We start from the raw sequence: 19,738 nt of genomic DNA on the forward strand, positions 1-19,738 counted from the left end.
CAAATGACATCACTAATGGCCCTGCTACTGAAGCTGTTAGCAGTACTTTTTACACTTAGACACTGCTTATTACTGTCTACAAACTGCAAAAGTTGGAAGATTGATGTTGGATGATGAATAAAATCTCACCCTCATGTCTTTTGATATCAAATATATCAACACGAGTTGATAAAAGTGGAAAAAATCCTCAGCAAGCCTAGGTGTCTTTCCACTTTTATCAACTCTTGTTGTTATATTTGATATCAGAAGACACAAGGGTGAGTTTCTCTACATACGACACTATTTGAAGGTCAATTTAACAAACAAACAAAATCAGCAAAAAAGCTATGTCCTAATCAGTATACATTCATTCTGCATCTTGGCATAATCATAACATTACAGACTGTGCCTGAGAGCGTTTTTCATCAGCAACACTGTCACACAATCCTCTTCTGTTAACACCCATCTCACTTCCCCTATCTAGGGGTCACAGGTCGCCAGGCCCAGGCGTCTGAGATGCCGCGATTCGTTGTGCAGAGTTGCATCCCTTGGGCATGCCAGAAACCTATGATTGTGGGTTCGAATCAAAGTGGTAAACATCTAAGACCTGCATCACTTCGGGCTTTCCTGCCTGATTAAGCTGACAAAATATAACTGGAATACTGTTAAAAGCGGGGTTAAACCCAACTCACTCACTCACTCACTGAGTTCCCTTATCTATGACCTGTCTGCAATCTCTTGTCCCCATTCGGTCCATCATCTGCCAATTGAGTGTTAATTAAATACAATAATTCTTTCCGTGCAACTAATGAGAGAGTTACTGTGTGTGAGTGTGAGGATGACACCCGCCTCCCCGCAGCCTCATCGCCCTGTGATGATGTACAACATAACTGTGAGATACTAGTCCTCCTGGTTCTCCACAGCGTGATTCATCAGCCAAATTAACAGATTCTGTCATTAAATACCAAACCTCTCAGCAACCTGGCAGCCCGTGAAACTTTACTGCCACGTCCATCTGACCATGATGGAAATGCCATAAAAATCAAGAAAAACCAATAAACAGAAACTGGCAAGTCCCATAAACTCTAATTTGTATTCATTGAAAATCATAAAATGTTCAACTGGTTATTTTGGTTGAGCAATCTGGGATGGCAAGCCACACTGGAGAGATGGGATGCTGTTTCTCGGTCTGATGCAGAGTAACCGACCTTTCATGCTTCACAATGGGAAAAGTAAAGTTTTATCAATATTATAGGCAATTTTGTTTTTGACATGTGACATAGTTCTCGTTGAAGCATCTCCGAAAATGAATTCATCGGAGCCAGACTGAACATCAGCTGCTCTGTCTAGAGGTCCCAGGGCTTAGCGAGATCACTGGGCACGAGGTCCCACGGCTTAGCGAGATCACTGGGCACGAGGTCACTGGGCACGAGGTCACTGGGCACGAGGTCACTGGGCACGAAGTCACTGGGCATGAGATCACAAGGCACGAGGTCACTGGGCACGAGGTCACTGGGCACGAGATCACTGGGCACGAGGTCACTGGGCAGGAGATCACTGGGCACGAGGTCACTGGGCACGAGATCACTGGGCACAAGGTCACTGGGCACAAGATCACTGGGCACGAGGTCATTGGACACGAGGTCACAGGACACGAGATCACAAGGCATGAGATCACTGGGCACCTCCAGAACCCTGAGGGGGCAGAGTGAGCCGAAGTAATGGTTACAAATATTCGCAAGTGAATAAAAGCGACAAAACAGCAAAGTCGACTGTATGATTCGACTACAGCATGAGCATGTGTTTATTGGGAAACGTCCTCAACTTGAGTGTCATAAAAGTTTTTGAAAGCTTTACTAAGGCTTTGAATGCCATAGTGCCATCAGGTCATGAGATCACCGAGCATGTACCAGGAGAGGGCGTTTAGTTACACTCTACAGTACCGATATAGAGCCATCTAGTCATGAGATCACCCAGCATGTTCCAGAAGACGGAGCTTAGTTACAGTCTACAGTACCGATATAGAGCCATCTAGTCATGAGATCACCCAGCATGTACTAGGAGAGGCTTTAGTTACAGTCTACAGTACCTCCAATATATATTCTCACCATCCATAAGCCCCTGCATGCTGTGCACAAAGTAATACAACTGGCCATCCCTGACTCCACCCATGCTGATGCACAGTTGTCTCTCATTGTTAGACAGCTACAAGAGTAAGACAGAATTGTTGTGGACACTTCCACACAGACAGCAGGTGCCCCCTTAGATGACTGGCGCTGTGATTGTCACAGGAGGCCGATCTCCCTCATGCAGCAATTACAGGCTATTATTGATCTGGCTGAAGTAGCCGTGTGTTGAAATTAGGACACATTCTGCCCCTAGTGATTAATCTGCTATTAGTATCAGACACTTTCCCAACGCAAATCTTCATGCAACCATCCAGAAGTGTCACATTTATTCCAATTATGACACGGACACTTTGTTGAGATTTGGATCAAATCTGTGACATTCTTTCTCCCAACCCAATGCCTAAGGGTTGACATAATCGTGCAGGATAGAGCCAATTACAACCTGGATGCAATGGTGGCAGAATGTTACAGAAGTTCTTTGACCCAAGTTACATAGGAGCCCAACAAACAGTTTTAGGATTTCTGGCATTTTCTTTAAAACGAAAACCAATCAAATATGTTGGTAAGATTAGTCTATATAAAGTCAACATTTTGTCATGTTTCTCATCTGGCAGAAGAAATATAGGATTTAAACTGTCGCAGTCAGTGTCAAGTAAACAATTAAGTCTATTTGCCAGACAAAAACATCAGCTTGCAGATGGAAGGATGGCCACCATCAATGTCCTGATACATTCACACATTGTACACAGACTCACACATTGTACACACTCACACATTGTACACACTCACACATTGTACACACACTCACACACACACACACTGTACAAACTGAACACACACACAGTGTACACACCCAAGAACAATGACACACACACATATTGTACACACTCACATATTGTACACACTCACACATTGCACACACACACACACACTTGCACACCAAACACACACACAGTGTACACTCAAGAACAATGACACACACACACATTGTACACAGACTCAAACATTGTACACACACAAACTCACACATTGTACACACTCACACATTGTACACCCCCCAAAAATGACACACACATTGTACACACTCACACATTGTAAACACAAACATTGTACACACTCACACATTGTACTCTCACATTGTACACACACTCACACATTGCACACACATACACTGTACACACCCAAGTACAATGACACACAAATATTGTACACAGACTCACACATTGTACACACTCACACATTGAACACACACACACATTGTACACACACACACACACTGAACACACACAGTGTACACACCCAAGAACAATGACACACACACACACACACATTGTACACAGACTCAAACATTGTATACACTCACACATTGTACACACTCACACACTGTACACACTCACACACTGTACACACTTACACATTGTACACACTCACACTGTACACACTCACACATTGTACACACTCACACACTGTACACACTCACATTGTACACACTCACACTGTACACACTCACACACTGTACACACTTACACATTGTACACACTCACATTGTACACACTCACACACTGTACACACTTACACATTGTACACACTCACATTGTACACACTCACATTGTACACACTCACACTGTACACACTCACACACTGTACACACTCACACATTGTACACACTCACATTGTACACACTCACACACTGTACACACTTACACATTGTACACACTCACACTGTACACACTCACACATTGTACACACACTCACACACTGTACACACTCACACATTATACACACACATTATACACTCACACATTGTACACACTCACACATTGTTCACACTCACACACTGTACACACTCACACATTGTACACACCCAGGTACCCAGTGTCTGCAGGACTAAAGCAGATATATATGCTATGTCACAGACGGATGCCCAGACCAAGCAAGCTAACAATAGTGTTGTCATGAATTGTTGTCATTTCAAAATTTCATTTTCCTTTTTCTTTAAATAGGAAAACCTTTTCACATACCATCATTACTCGTCGGTACTCATTAGCTAAATATGATAATGAGGCTAAGCTCTGCTTGAAGGAACGTCACGGAATGTTGTTTTTCTACTATGTCAATATTTAGAAAGTTTGAGGTGCAATAGACACATGATAGAAGGAGCACATGACTGTATGACTGTATCCTCTGGCAAATGTCTGTTCAAACACCAGCTACAAACATGGCCACGACCGGCTTGAGAGGAGGATCACGGAGGACGGCACAGAGTAGAATCAATAACAGAAAAGAAACAACACTTTAAATATATTCTGACGATATTTCCACACAAGGATCTGAACTGCAGCATGTCGGAGGCCATCAGAGGAACATGACCAGTCCCTGTGTAGAGTGGTGGACTGAGGTGGGTCTTGATGTTCAGGAAGGAACTTATTCCACAAGAAATATTTCTCCCACCATATAACCTATACATAACCTATGTATAATCAAACATATCAAATAACAATGACAAATATCACTCAAGTCAGGGGGGTATGGACTACAATGTGCAACATCTGAATCCACTGACCACACAAACCCTGTAACCCTGAAAGCAACTTGATGGGGAGCTTGAGAACAAGTTTAGCTTCTTCCTACTTTGGAAAAGGTGTTATCATCTGAAGGGAGTGCTATGTCAGCGGGTGTGACCCATGAAGACCTGTGCCGTAAAAGGCGACTATGGAGTCGTAGGAGTTGACAAACAGGATCAGGTGGCCAGGCTCGCTGACTTGGTTGATGTATGTCATCAAATTCCAATAATGTGGATCGATGTTCATGATGTGAATCACTGGATTGTCTGGTCCAGACTCGATTATTTACAGACTGCTGTCATATAGCTGTAATATTGCTATTACTGTGTTAAACAACAAACAAACAAATCAAAGAGTGTACTATACCATAGGGTGTATTATGTCAAAGAGTGTTCAATCTCATTAAAATCAAATCTTAGTTCTTGCTATCGCTAAACAAAGATCTGAGGACACCCCAGTTGGGGTCACGTCAAAACGACCTTCCATCTGACCAATCAGAGCGTCGCTTACCAGATCATGAAAGTGACTGTCGGAATGTGATTTCTAATCATGCATCCTCGAAAACATTAACATGGGGTATTCAGAACGATAGTTACTGGTTTAACGACTGAATCGATACAATCTAGGCCATCTATTAGCAATTCCGGAATGTTCTTTTGTACAGGTTTCAAATTTGTAATCGAGAATTTGTCTAAATATGTTGCGAAGCGTAGTCGCCAATTTGAAATTAATGCCGTAAAGCTGAAAGCTGCCTTCTGTTGGTCATTCCATTGGTCGGTCTGTCGTGACCCTTAATGGGATGTCCTCAGATCTTTGTTTAGCGGCAGCGAGAGCTTAGATCTGATTTTAATGAGATTGTTGTACAAAAGGCCACCGGCCCATATACAAGAAAGAGTTATGCATGTAGATACAATCATATATGTTACACACTGGGATATAAGAGTGTTTGAAATGAAAGAAATTGCCAGGTTATCATCAGGACCCACTAAAGCTGACGTCCCTGACTAAACACCCTCATTTAAAAAACTGCACAAATGACAACTGTGACAAATACATAGACACATAAATTTACTGCAGGCCATAAAGACCCCTACAAATTTGAAACTACAGTCTCAACACGAGATTATACTGGGACAGGCCTACAATTTGCATAAATTTAAAGAAAGTCAACGCCCTGGCCTGTTTGTAAACCCCACTTGACCATACTTTCTTTATAAAAAGTAATAATACAAAAACACATAAATTTACATACTCACTTCTTACAGTACAGAGAATGTAGTATAGACAATGTACATACTCACTTCTAACAGTACGGAGAACGTGGTATAGACAATGTACATACTCACTTCTAATTGTACAGAAAACGTGGTATAGACAATGTACATACTCACTTCTAACAGTACGGAGAACGTGGTATAGACAATGTACATACTCACTTCTAACAGTACGGAGAACGTGGTATAGACAATGTACATACTCACTTCTAACAGTACAGAAAACGTGGTATAGACAATGTACATACTCACTTCTAACAGTACAGAAAACGTGGTATAGACAATGTACATACTCACTTCTAACAGTACGGAGAACGTGGTATAGACAATGTACATACTCACTTCTAACAGTACAGAAAACGTGGTATAGACAATGTACATACTCACTTCTAACAGTACAGAAAACGTGGTATAGACAATGTACATACTCACTTCTAACAGTACGGAAAACGTGGTATAGACAATGTACATACTCACTTCTAACAGTACGGAAAACGTGGTATAGACAATGTACATACTAACTTCTAACAGTACGGAGAATGTGGTATAGACAATGTACATACTCACTTTTTCAGTACGGAAAACGTGGTATAGACAATGTATATCCTCACTTCTAACAGTACAGAAAACTTGGTATAGACAATGTACATACTCACATCTAACAGTACGGAGAACGTGGTATAGATAATGTACATACTCACTTCTAACAGTACGGAAAACGTGGTATAGACAATGTACATACTCACTTCTAACAGTACGGAGAACGTGGTATAGACAATGTGCATCCTCACTTCTAACAGTACAGAAAACGTGGTATAGACAATGTACATACTCACTTTTTCAGTACGGAAAACGTGGTATAGACAATGTACATCCTCACTTCTAACAGTACGGAAAACGTGGTATAGACAATGTACATACAGAGAACGTGGTATAGACAATGTACATCCTCACTTCTAACAGTACGGAGAACGTGGTATAGACAATGTACATCCTCACTTCTAACAGTACGGAAAACGTGGTATAGACAATGTACATACTCACTTCTAACAGTACGGAGAACGTGGTATAGACAATGTACATACTCACTTCTAACAGTACGGAGAACGTGGTATAGACAATGTACATACTCACTTCTAACAGTACGGAGAACGTGGTATAGACAATGTACATCCTCACTTCTAACAGTACGGAGAACGTGGTATAGACAATGTACATACTCACTTCTAACAGTACGGAGAACGTGGTATAGACAATGTACATACAGAGAACGTGGTATAGACAATGTACATACGGAGAACGTGGTATAGACAATGTACATACTCACTTCTAACAGTACGGAGAACGTGGTATAGACAATGTACATACTCACTTCTAACAGTACGGAGAACGTGGTATAGACAATGTACATCCTCACTTCTAACAGTACGGAGAACGTGGTATAGACAATGTACATACTCACTTCTAACAGTACGGAGAACGTGGTATAGACAATGTACATACAGAGAACGTGGTATAGACAATGTACATACGGAGAACGTGGTATAGACAATGTACATACTCACTTCTAACAGTACGGAGAATGTGGTATAGACAATGTACATACGGAGAACGTGGTATAGACAATGTACATACAGAGAACGTGGTATAGACAATGTACATCCTCACTTCTAACAGTACGGAGAACGTGGTATAGACAATGTACATCCTCACTTCTAACAGTACGGAAAACGTGGTATAGACAATGTACATACTCACTTCTAACAGTACGGAGAACGTGGTATAGACAATGTACATACTCACTTCTAACAGTACGGAAAACGTAGTATACACAATGTACATACTCACTTCTAACAGTACGGAGAACGTGGTATAGACAATGTACATCCTCACTTCTAACAGTACGGAGAACGTGGTATAGACAATGTACATACTCACTTCTAACAGTACGGAGAACGTGGTATAGACAATGTACATCCTCACTTCTAACAGTACGGAGAACGTGGTATAGACAATGTACATACTCACTTCTAACAGTACGGAGAACGTGGTATAGACAATGTACATACAGAGAACGTGGTATAAACAATGTACATACGGAGAACGTGGTATAGACAATGTACATACTCACTTCTAACAGTACGGAGAACGTGGTATAGACAATGTACATCCTCACTTCTAACAGTACGGAGAACGTGGTATAGACAATGTACATACTCACTTCTAACAGTACGGAGAACGTGGTATACACAATGTACATACTCACTTCTAACAGTACGGAGAATGTGGTATAGACAATGTACATCCTCACTTCTAACAGTACGGAGAACGTGGTATAGACAATGTACATCCTCACTTCTAACAGTACGGAGAACGTGGTATAGACAATGTACATACTCACTTCTAACAGTACGGAGAACGTGGTATAGACAATGTACATCCTCACTTCTAACAGTACGGAGAACGTGGTATAGACAATGTACATACTCACTTCTAACAGTACGGAGAACGTGGTATAGACAATGTACATACAGAGAACGTGGTATAGACAATGTACATACGGAGAATGTGGTATAGACAATGTACATACTAACTTCTAACAGTACGGAGAACGTGGTATAGACAATGTACATACTCACTTCTAACAGTACGGAAAACGTGGTATAGACAATGTACATACTCACTTCTAACAGTACGGAGAACGTGGTATAGACAATGTACATACTCACTTCTAACAGTACGGAGAATGTGGTATAGACAATGTGCATCCTCATCTCTAATTGTACGGAGAACATGGTATAGACAATGTACATACGGAGAACGTGGTATATCGAAGCCAAGACTCCCAAACCAGAGCAACAACATAACCATATGCAATCCGAGGTAATTATTCTAAATGTTGGGTACAATTAGCAAACACTGCCACATAATTGGCCTAATGAGACTAAAAACTCGTCCATTAGAAACATGAAGAGCTCTGTTATTGTTGAACAGCTGACTGATGAGACAATGCATGTTTTCATCGACTAAAATGTATGTCAATCAATCTTCAATTTTTCATGTCAATTATTATGTAGGATTCCGCCAAGACGCTATCTCCTACAACGATGATAACGTAGCAGACGCCAAGTCACTTTACAATCCTTGCAGAAAGGATTTTTGGAAATACATATCAGTGAACACTTAAGTTACAATATCATTATTTCAGAAACAAGGTTTTAACACAACGTTCCCACTCACTTTTGTCAAGTCCCAAGCAGGAATTCAACTCAAGTTACTTAGCCAGGAGCGAGTCCGTGTGTACACCTGACACAGGAACGAGGAAGCAGCTTTACTTCTGTTTGCCATGTGACAGCCCTACTGGGCCACAATACCAGCCGTAAATGCAAACATACGCTAAAAACAATTCCACCAACTTGCAGAACATGGAAATATTTAGAATCCTTTTAAAGCAAGCTTGACTCAATGCGGGCCAAATCTGGGACACATTTAACTTGGCCTGGGCTTTGATTGTGGCCAATATCTAAAAGTCATGTGCTAGGTAGAAATGTTATGCATTATGAGGAAATGGGATTGAGGTTGAGAGGTTGGGGAAGTTCATGACACAGCTTGTCGTGTGGTGAGGATTGATGTCGGGGCCACGTGTAGAGTGGAACTAGTACTGTGGCCCACCTGGCCGTGCCAGGGTCAGAGTCCCAGGGTCAGAGTCATGCCAGTCTGCATCACAGGCAGGAATTGACCAGGAATGTCTGCCAGTCAGGAACCATTCCTTGTGCTGGCATCAGTCAACATACACTTCTAACAGAGTATCCCAATGCATCTACCATGGATTAAGATGTAGGAATAGGCCGGTCCCAAAATATAAAATAGTTCTGACCTGAAATGTGGTTTTCAGTGTGAGGGGTTTAGTATTGAGCAAGAACAGCCGACAACTATATTTGATATCCAATCAAAATGTCTTGAACAAATTTGGTCTCTGCAGAGCTTTCAGCCAACTTGTCCTAATAATGATAACACATAGTAAAACCCTTCAAATGGACAAATGTCTACTCGTCTGTAGGATTTGTTAACTTTATGGAAGCTGCGCAAGGACTATTGGACTAGTGCTGATTTCCAACTTTGCTCTGGTGGACGAAGTTTTGAGAAGACTTGATTTTAATAATTATAAAAAAAAGATGGCTGCCTGGTGGCCTGATTGAAATTCTAATTTTGATTCCTTGAACTAACCTGACACCCTCACCGTAAATTAAATCCACACAAAATTTCAGCTGAATCTACCATGTGATTTTGGCGAAGAAGCTGAATGATTGCAAAGTTGCAAAAGAATTAATTTACATGGCCTTCTCATGTGTCCAGCAAGTGGGCTAAATATAATTCTGAGGCTTCAAAAATGGACTTATCAATGAAAAGGACGGAGCGACCTTTCTAAGTAGTGAGTGAGTGAGTGAGTATGGTTTTACGCCGCTTTGGGCAATATTCCAGCAATATCACGGCTGCCTTTCTAAGTGACTGTTATGTACACTAGAGCTGAGTATCTTCATACATTTATTTATTGTTGTCTCAAAAACTTTAACAAGAAAACCACAAGAACAAAACAGTTTTAAATCAAGCGAAGGTTATTAAATGTAACAGTTTGTCCGTACCTGCTCAGCTACTACATCTTGTGTTCTGCCCTGCTTATAGATTACGCTATGCTACTTCTGCTATTATGATGACTTCCTATCCTATACATAGTGTATTGCCATCTCACAAACTGACGACTTAAGTACTGTGCGTAGATATCATAGGTATCCATGAATCGTGACAGCCCTAATGTACACACAGTCTGAAGCCGAATTGTCTTGGCACACCTACATATCCCTATTTGAGCTGTATTTCCAAAATGCATAACCTGTATTTACCACGAAATCCATAGTACATAGTAATAGGGATAGGGATAAGCATGTGTAGATCGAATTGGGGGAATATTGGTTTTTGTCACTTTGCAGATGACAAATTGATAATAGCTTTTCTTATTTATTGTGATTAATAAAAAATTTGAGTGCGATACCCGAGATACCAAAAAAATGTAATTTGTATAACCGCAGAGGTCCCCGTGATCACGTGGCACGCGCTGTTAACACGATGGCGATAACTGGTACAGTAAGTCCACAGGAAAGTTCTATTTCCACTGTTTTTATTCCCTATCGTAGCGTTATAACAGAAATCAATTGAATCTTATTCCACAGAGAGAAATAAGCACATTTGATCAAAGTTTCACTAAAATTAAAGTTATTGGTACAGCCAACTTGTACACGGAATATGTCGGAAAAACATGACAAAAATGGCAATAACTGGTCAGTGACCAGTACATGACGTTGAAAGAAATGTCGGACTAAAATGTCAGGAATAAACACAACCAATAAACACTACCAATAAACACAACCAGTGAAGTGTCAGGAAATATATGCTTGGTGGATCAGATAACTCCCATGACTAATATTCTATAATAAGAAATTCGTACACGAAGCTCGTCTGCAAGATATTATAGAATATAGAATATTAGTTATATATCCTGTGAAAAACTATATTAGTAACTTTGTGTCTATCACATTCAATCAATCAAACATTCATGGTCATCGTATAAAACATTTCTACGCCTCTCGTCGCCATACAACACATGAGACATACTTGTCGTAACTACCAAGAACACAATCACTGTGACTGCCAAGAAAACATTGTTTCAATGTTTACCCTAAACACCATTGTCAGCTGTTCTGTCATGTTTGGTGACGATTCTATCGCGTCAAAAGAACCACACACAAGAAAAAGTCACATGTAACTGTGAGTGTTGCATGTAGACTACTGGTGTATTGTATTAAACCACGGATCTCTATGGGACCGTGATTATACTGATCACAATAACACAGCTTCCCTCACGAGGCAACACTCCACGGGGAGAGTCTTACTGACTGACAGCGCGTGCCATGTCTCTTTCTCATCGCTTTCCAGAGGATGCTAAATCAGAAAATTATCCAGAGCATTCAAGTAGTCGCTATTACGAAGACCAACACGGAATTCAACTCACCTTTCATTGAATCCCTCAGTCATAACACTTTGTTCAGTAACTCGTGTTTCCTTCTAATGTTCGTGAACCTCTCCCACTGTCAACACCATCCACGCGCTGACCCCGGTGAAGGTCAAGGTCGCGTCAGGAATCGACCGGTGCGGCTGTATCTTTGAGACGGATACTTGGGATTTTGATCGCACTGAGCCAGAAAAAGTGAGAAGCGGGAGTGTGTAGTTTGTGATCATATTCATATTACTTGTTAAATCATCACAATCATAATACTTTTACACTTAAGACACTGGTTATAACTATTTAGAAACTGAACAATTTGGAAGAATTATTTTGGATGGCAAATGGAATTTCACGCTCGTGTTTTCTGATATCAAATATGTCAACACTAGTCGATAAAAGTTTGAACGATTCAGCAAATCTCGGAGTTACTCACTCGTATTTTTATTTGATATTTTAAGACACTAAGGTGAGAGACTATGTCTGGAGCGACAGATTTTATTGCTGTTTCAATGCAATGGGAAGATAAAATTGACAGATATATTGGTTTTTTTAAAGTTAACAACTCCAGATCAGATTGGAATGGAATAGTGGTTTTCGTGAATGTACTTGCAGCAGGCTGGGGATGATTTCTCCAGCAACCCATGCTTGCCGTGAAAGGCGACTGGCCATGCTTGTCGTATAGGAGGCAACTAACTGGTTCGGGTGGTCAGGCTCGCTGACTTGGTTTATGCATGTCATCGTATCCCAGTTGCGTGGGTCTCTGCTCATGTCAATCACTGGATTGTCTGGTCCTGACTATATTATTTACTGACCGCCGTCATATAGCTGTAATATTGTTGAGTGCGGCGTTAAAAAACAAACACACAAATCTTGCACAGTATTCAGATATGGTATTGCATTCTGTTAGAATAGAAATAATCTTCGCAGAAATGTGTTGAGGTATTTGCGAAAATGAATGAGTTAGTTAGGCCACGTGTTTCTATACTTGTTTACGGATCCATGCACCGACTGTCAATTTTTAAATGTTTTTTTTCTTCAGAATTTGCTCTTTTCACATATCAAGCTGATAGCATATTGCACCCCAAAATTATTTTCTAAACAAGGACCCGCTAATGTGGGCAAATATTAAACATGGGGGTCAACCTTAAGTTTGTTGTTGTTGACATTGATAGGATGCATAGATGCACAACAGTGTTCCCGCGTGATTCGCCAGGTCAGCATTGCTTAAATCAACAGCTGTGCTGCAGGCTCTCCTCCTAATTTAAACCATTTTAATTTTTTTTTATACCAGCCTACCTGTAATGGAGAAAATAGAGAAAAAAACTGAATTGCTTTCCCCCCACCTACCCACAGGTATTTTCCTGTAAAAAGAATCCGTAAAGCAAATAAAAAAGTGTGGCCTTAAATGTCCCGCTACATTTACAATCAGAATACCCAACACCAACTTGAAATGTTTCGTAAAAAGTTAGGGTGCGTCCTGCATGGATGACACCTACCCCACATGTACATAGAGTCATCGGGCTGTCGACTCCTACCTGGATTGAAACCACGTGATCAAAACTAAATAATGATGTTTATCGCTCAGAAAATAGATATTTCTTGAAAAGCGCACTTTGCAATTTTTGTCATTACTGCAAGGAACACTCCTTATCGGCGGAATGGCTTGTTTCGCTATAAAAGAATTAGCACACATACAGCTATCTTCGTTCATTAATCATTGCGATATGTCGTGATTCTCTTTTAAGTAGCGAGGACTACAACGCAGGTCATACGTCAATGGACTTTCAATATATTTTTATATTTTAGTTTGTTTCCAAATGGAATAAAAAGAAAAATGTGAAGTTTCCAAATATAGTTTTATGCGACTCGCCGTCGACTCGGAGTTTATGCCACGCCCATATTTCCCGTTAGTACTGGTATTGGTACTTGGAAAGATTTTACTGCTGCTTCTGCAGATAATTGCAGATCGTGAATGAGTGAAGTAGGTAGGTGCCATCGTGTCAACATCTCGTAAATACACTCAAAAGACAACACACAACGCGTATCTTACACAGTGTGTAACGACATGGATGTCTGAAACACTACACGTTTTACAATTACATACTCTTAAAAACTAAAACAGGCGTCAACGCTGTAAGTTTTGTCCTTGCAAGTAAAACATCACTCGTGGTAGGCCCTGTCTAGAATCTTACCCCCGAAGCTCACATTGTCTCTGGGCGAATTACTTGTGATAATTTCACTTGTCTCTTAATACTGGTGTGTGTGGACATTTTAGCAAAGATTAATATTATTGGCGGAAATAAACGTTCTCATCTCGTAAACAGTTTTCCTGGATACTTTGTTCGTAGCCCGGTTACATTAAGTACACACCTGTGTGTGTGTGTGTGTGTGTGTGTGTGTGTGTGTGTGTGTGTGTGTGTGTGTGTGTGTGCCCAAAGAAATTAGATGGTATACACTTAATGTAACCGAGTTAGTGCAGGGCTACGAACAAAGTACCCAGGGAAAGTGTTTATTGGAAGACAACGTTTATTTCCGCAAATGGTTTGACACACTCTGAAACACTAAATCCTACACTATACACAGTGCTTTAAATCAGTGCGAATGACAGCACATGAAACACTAACTCCTACACTATATATAGTGCTTTACATCAGTGCGAATGACAGCACATGAAACACTCACAGACTGTTGTCGGCTGTTGTGGCCAGGGTTTTATTTAGCGGTAACCCCACGGTGTGGCAGATGTAACATTTGTACCATCTTAACGAGTCAAGGGAGTTAACTGACAGTAAAAATTCAGTTTCGACCTTTGCCGAACTAGGCCGAAATTTCCAGGCTCGATTGTAGCGCCACCAGTGGTTATGTATTGGAGAAAACACGCTCACGAGGTTTAGGTAGACAGAGCATGCCCTGGGGAGAGGGAAAAACCCAGGGCATGCCCTGTCTACCAAAACCGAGGGAAAGTGTTTTTCCATGCTTATAAACCGAAAAAAGAAACTTAAAACAACATTTATCAACATTTTTATGCTTCGAAAATACTTTCCATGAACCTTAGGAAACACGCGTAAAATATCTGTTGCTGGCGTACGGATCTTGAAAAGGACAATCTCAAAACCAGTGAGGCTTATCAACACCTCTGTAGCCTCGTGGTACACTCACTGGGCTACAGATATGAAAGTTGCGACTTCGATCCTCGGGAATATAAAGAAAACATTTGTCATTTGATTTTACATTTCATTACATGTTACAATCTGAACGGAAGTTATATTAATAAAATACCCAGGACATTATATAATATCCCAGGGACACTACAACGTCCCTGTTTATGAGATTTAACCCGACTGGAAAGTAAAACCTCACAATAGGTTTTAATGCCTATAGAAAGAAGTCTCTTACTTAACAGCGATCCCAATGAATAGGTTTGTAATACGAGTTATGTCCCTTCTATGTCCCTCCTATTGACCAATCAGATTTCATCTCTCATACCACTGGCATTTACTTCAAACCTAATGGCGGCGCCCAGTCAGTACAATCTGATCGATAATCAAAATCTATATTGTAATAAAACGGGTCTTACCCCACGAAGTGCATCAATTCACTTGAACTTGATTATAAACATGAAAACATTTGCAAAAGTAACTGTCGACGACCAGTTGGCGGTACACATGCTTTGCAAATCCTGCAGTGGACCGAAATCTGCACGTTGAAGAACGTTGTTTACGAACCTGATGTGTAGTTCGTTCCGGAATACCACCCTCGTTCGGCAAGGGTTAAAACTGGATTGTTATGGTCAGTTAACGCCCTTGTGTCGGGAAGATGTCTTTGTACATGTATTATATTTTGTAAAATTATATTATTCTCAAGTGTCTGCTGTTCAGTGTCCGTCATGAGTCGAAAGCTGACCCACGTCATGACGTGAAATACGTAGTTTTACAACAAATAAAGTATGAAAACAATACTGACTCAAGTATAATAGTAAAGCTTCTCATTCCTGTGGCTCAACCTTTTGGCCAAGCTAACCCTCTAACTTAACTCTTTGTCTCACATGCCCAAAGTCTGCAAACATCCTCTGCATTGACAAGTTGACCCAGAAATCTGCACGCAAAGAATTCAGTGTGAAATCAACAAAAAACAAAGAAATGTTACACAATTAACAATTGTATTATAAAATTAACTAGGTTTACGTGTCAATGCAAATTACTTCAAAGTAATTACAAATGCAGTACACAATAGAGTGGCAGTAAAATTCCAATGGCGGTATAAGATACAATAGCCATGGTGATAGCAACAGAGTCAGTGACTATAATTCACCTAGCAGCAACAGTAGTCAAGCTTCCAAAATAGGAATAGGCTGGATACCCAGGGTGAAGAGATGATCTTCACCCCACCGCTGGTCTTGATGTAATGTGAGATGAGATATGGTCTATATACCGTGTAGAAGGTTCCATGCTGGATTAGTTTATACTGCTCCAGGAGATTCCCGATTACACTTGACTCCAAAAAGCATAAAGATATAGTAACTTCCACACCGCTGCTTACATTAGATAGTACTACATTTCGGACAACTAACCAATGTCAAAACATAATGCTATGAACCTCTAATGAATCTCAACAGAAACAATGTGATGCAATTACAACATTGCTTAACAATACATTACATGGTCATATAACAAAGCTGATAGCAAACCATACAAATCATGTTAGTTTAATTTGTTTAAATATATTTGTATTGAATCTAAATCTTTCAGTATATCAAATTATATTAAACCTGCGATATTATAGTAAACTAAACGAGTTTATATTAGCCTAATCCCACCTAAAGTCTGTTTAAGTAAACGTGGTAAACTAGGCTCATAAATTGGAATCTTGTGCAAGTACTCATATTTAACCCTTCTATAATTCATGAAATGCTACACATTATATTTTATTTGAAATGTGAATAAAGATTTAAAAATATGTAAATATATATTTAGCCCTTCTATTTCTTTATTCTGGTATGAATGGGAAAAGAGTGTAAGTGTTGTTTCACGGGTTAGGGTTTATATGCCTAGTGATTAGTTCTGTGCAATATACTGTATCTATTATAGGGAGTAATATTATAAAGAGTCAGTAGTACAGCTGTATTACTGGCTGATATAGGAGTGCAGGATGTATTCAGATGTTGTTGTGGTCAGTGTAGTCGGGAAGACACCCCAGTCTCACCCACAGGGTACTGTGTGTGCTCCATGCAGGGTCTGTGTTATATTTGTGTCCCGCCACAATAATCATGTAAACTATTTGTTATTATTAGATAAGTATGTATGTATCATATAAGGCTTACAACTTAAAAGAACGGCTCCCAGACTTTAACACCTGGGTGATGTACTCTATGTGTTGTTGATACATCTGCATGTCTATTTCCCCTGACTTTATCCTCCCCCTCAGTTGTCCAGACTGCTTCTCTGTCATCTCATTCAGCTCCTCCAGCAGCTGTTTCTCCTTCTGTTTAACCACGGCCATTGCTTTCTGTGAGGCCTGTCGGATCTGTGACTTTATTTTGTCTTTGTTGTGGCTGACCTCATCAATCTGTGATTTGTGTTGTTGAAGTGATCTGTCCGTGTCCTCAAAGCTCTGTGTAATCAATCCCTTATTGTGTGTAAGAACACTTCTCATCTCAGACATTATGGAGTGAGTGAGTGAGTGAGTATGGTTTTACGCCGCTTTAAGCAATATTTCAGCAATATCACGGCGGGTGGCACCAGAAATGGGCTTCACACATTGTACCCATGTCGGGAATCGAACCCGGGTCTTCGGCGTGACGAGCGAACGCTTTAACCACTAGGCTACCCGACCGCACATTATGGACTGAATAGTGACCACAGAGTCGCATCTCCTGTGGTATGTGATACAACACTTGGGGCATATTGCTTTATTACTGTCTTTGCAGCAGAAATCCATGACTTCGTTGTGTTCCGTGCACCTCCGTCGTCTAGTGACCTTCACTGTTCCACCAAGGCCAGCAATCGCGTGGTTTGACGTTGCAGGAGGAGTGAGTGAGTTTTGATTTTACACCGCTTTTGGCAATACTCCAGCTATATCACACCAGAACGCAGGAAGAGACGGATGCATCTTCACACATCTCTCACAGAGCGGCACTTCACAGTCTCGACAGTAGGTTGGTTTGTTGTTTAACGCCGCACTCAGCAATATTCCAGATATATGACGGCGGTCTGTAAATAATCGAGTCTGGACAAGACAATCCAGTGATTAATATCATAAGCATCGATCTACGCAATTGGGATCGATAACATGCATCAACCAAGTCAGCGAGTCTGACCACCCGAGTAGGAGATGGCCGGATGACTGTCGCCAAGAACCTGCCAGGGATGGCAGCAGTTGTCTTTATCTAAAGAAGACAAAAATACATACGTTATTAGATAAGTGAACACTATTTAACACTATGTAAATGTGGCAGATGGTGATTTAGTGCACCATAACCTGCATTTAACAGAGATTATGGAACTATTTTGTCACAGTAATTTATGATTATAGAAAGGGGTTTGCTGCTTTTCTTTATGATTTTGGAAAGAATATTTTTTTCATTTTTTTCTTGAAACATGAACACAAACATTTCTGCTCGGAATAGTTGGTGCTGCATAAATAAAATAATATATGGTTGTCATGTATGTGTAGAATTGGTCACATTAAGGTCGTACTAACTTATGGACCCGTGAAGATCCGGGTTAGAAAAGGTCTTCATTTGGTTGGTTGGTAGAGTGTACCTATAGTTAGTGAGGGTGGCCGTCTGGTTATTCTGCTGCGACCTCTATTCATCGTCTGAGCCTTTCTGCTGTGGTCACGTGTTTAGTATTGTTACGGAAAAGGTAACTGTGCTTCATTTAAAGTGGTGTAAATGATATGTTATTGAAAATCACAACACATACTCTGTAAAAATTGAAATGTAAAAGAAGTAAAATCGTAAATATCTCAGAGAGTGTTGCCGACATCTATACAAAATTAATAACAAAACTGGGACTGGGACTGATTTGTGTGGAAAGGATGAGGACCTGCAGACATTTGGCGAAAAGATCTAAAAAACACAAGCACGTGAGAGCCTGGAGCCAAAACACACCAGCATGACATGCACGTGCAACATCACATGTTGGGCTATATTAACGTTGAGTTTTGCATGCCATCACAATCTTACAGCAAGTGAACAACGAAGACATGCCACGAGTGACGGAAGCCCAATGCAACAACGCCATCGGCCGACTGCAAACAGGAGAATCATGTGCAACTGTAGCCAAGATTTTCCGCGTGGCACCAAGCACCATTAGAAGACCGTGGAACCGTTATCAGAGACACTGGAAAACACGTGACCTTCCCAGGTCCGGTCGACCATGTATCACTATTAGAGAACAGGGTAGATACATTCGGTCACGTCAGTCACGTGAAAGAACCACCACGGCCACCTCTAAAACTACGGCAATATCAGGATTTCGTAGGATATCAGCCCAGACAGTGAGGAACCGTATACGCGCTGAAGGTATTCGCGGAAGACGACCAGTTCGAGGTGTCATGTTGATGGACCTGCATCGTCGGCTGCGATGTCAATGGTGTCAAGGTCACAGAGTATGACCCCCATCGAATGACCGATGGGGACAAGTTTGGTTTAGTGACGAGTCGCGATGTATGCTTCGCCCTGCGTATGGTGTTTACAGGTGTCGCGGGGAGCGTTGCATACAGGAAGTG

The 19,738-nt window shown here is 40.8% G+C and overlaps 1 protein-coding gene and 1 pseudogene across 4 annotated transcripts in view; both read right to left on the reverse strand.

Annotated features, from left to right (window-relative positions):
* Positions 1–12,094, reverse strand: part of LOC139441682 (uncharacterized) — a 56,812-nt gene extending 44,718 nt beyond the window's left edge. The window contains exon 1 of one of the 4 annotated variants that reach the window (XM_071222485.1): positions 12,014–12,094. The gene's annotated coding sequence lies outside the window, so the exon portion shown is untranslated. Of the gene's footprint in view, positions 1–5,985; positions 6,001–8,761; positions 8,822–9,186; positions 9,248–12,013 lie in introns of those variants that run through there. The other 3 variants (XM_071222486.1, XM_071222488.1, XM_071222487.1) reach the window with 3 other exon arrangements.
* LOC139441637 (nuclear factor 7, brain-like) lies at positions 1,326–19,631 on the reverse strand (annotated as a pseudogene).
* Positions 19,632–19,738: the final 107 nt, after the last annotated feature.

Source organism: Haliotis cracherodii, unplaced genomic scaffold (genome assembly GCF_022045235.1).
Source record: "Haliotis cracherodii isolate W230 unplaced genomic scaffold, xgHalCrac1.p SCAF_42, whole genome shotgun sequence".
NCBI lineage: Eukaryota > Metazoa > Mollusca > Gastropoda > Lepetellida > Haliotidae > Haliotis > Haliotis cracherodii.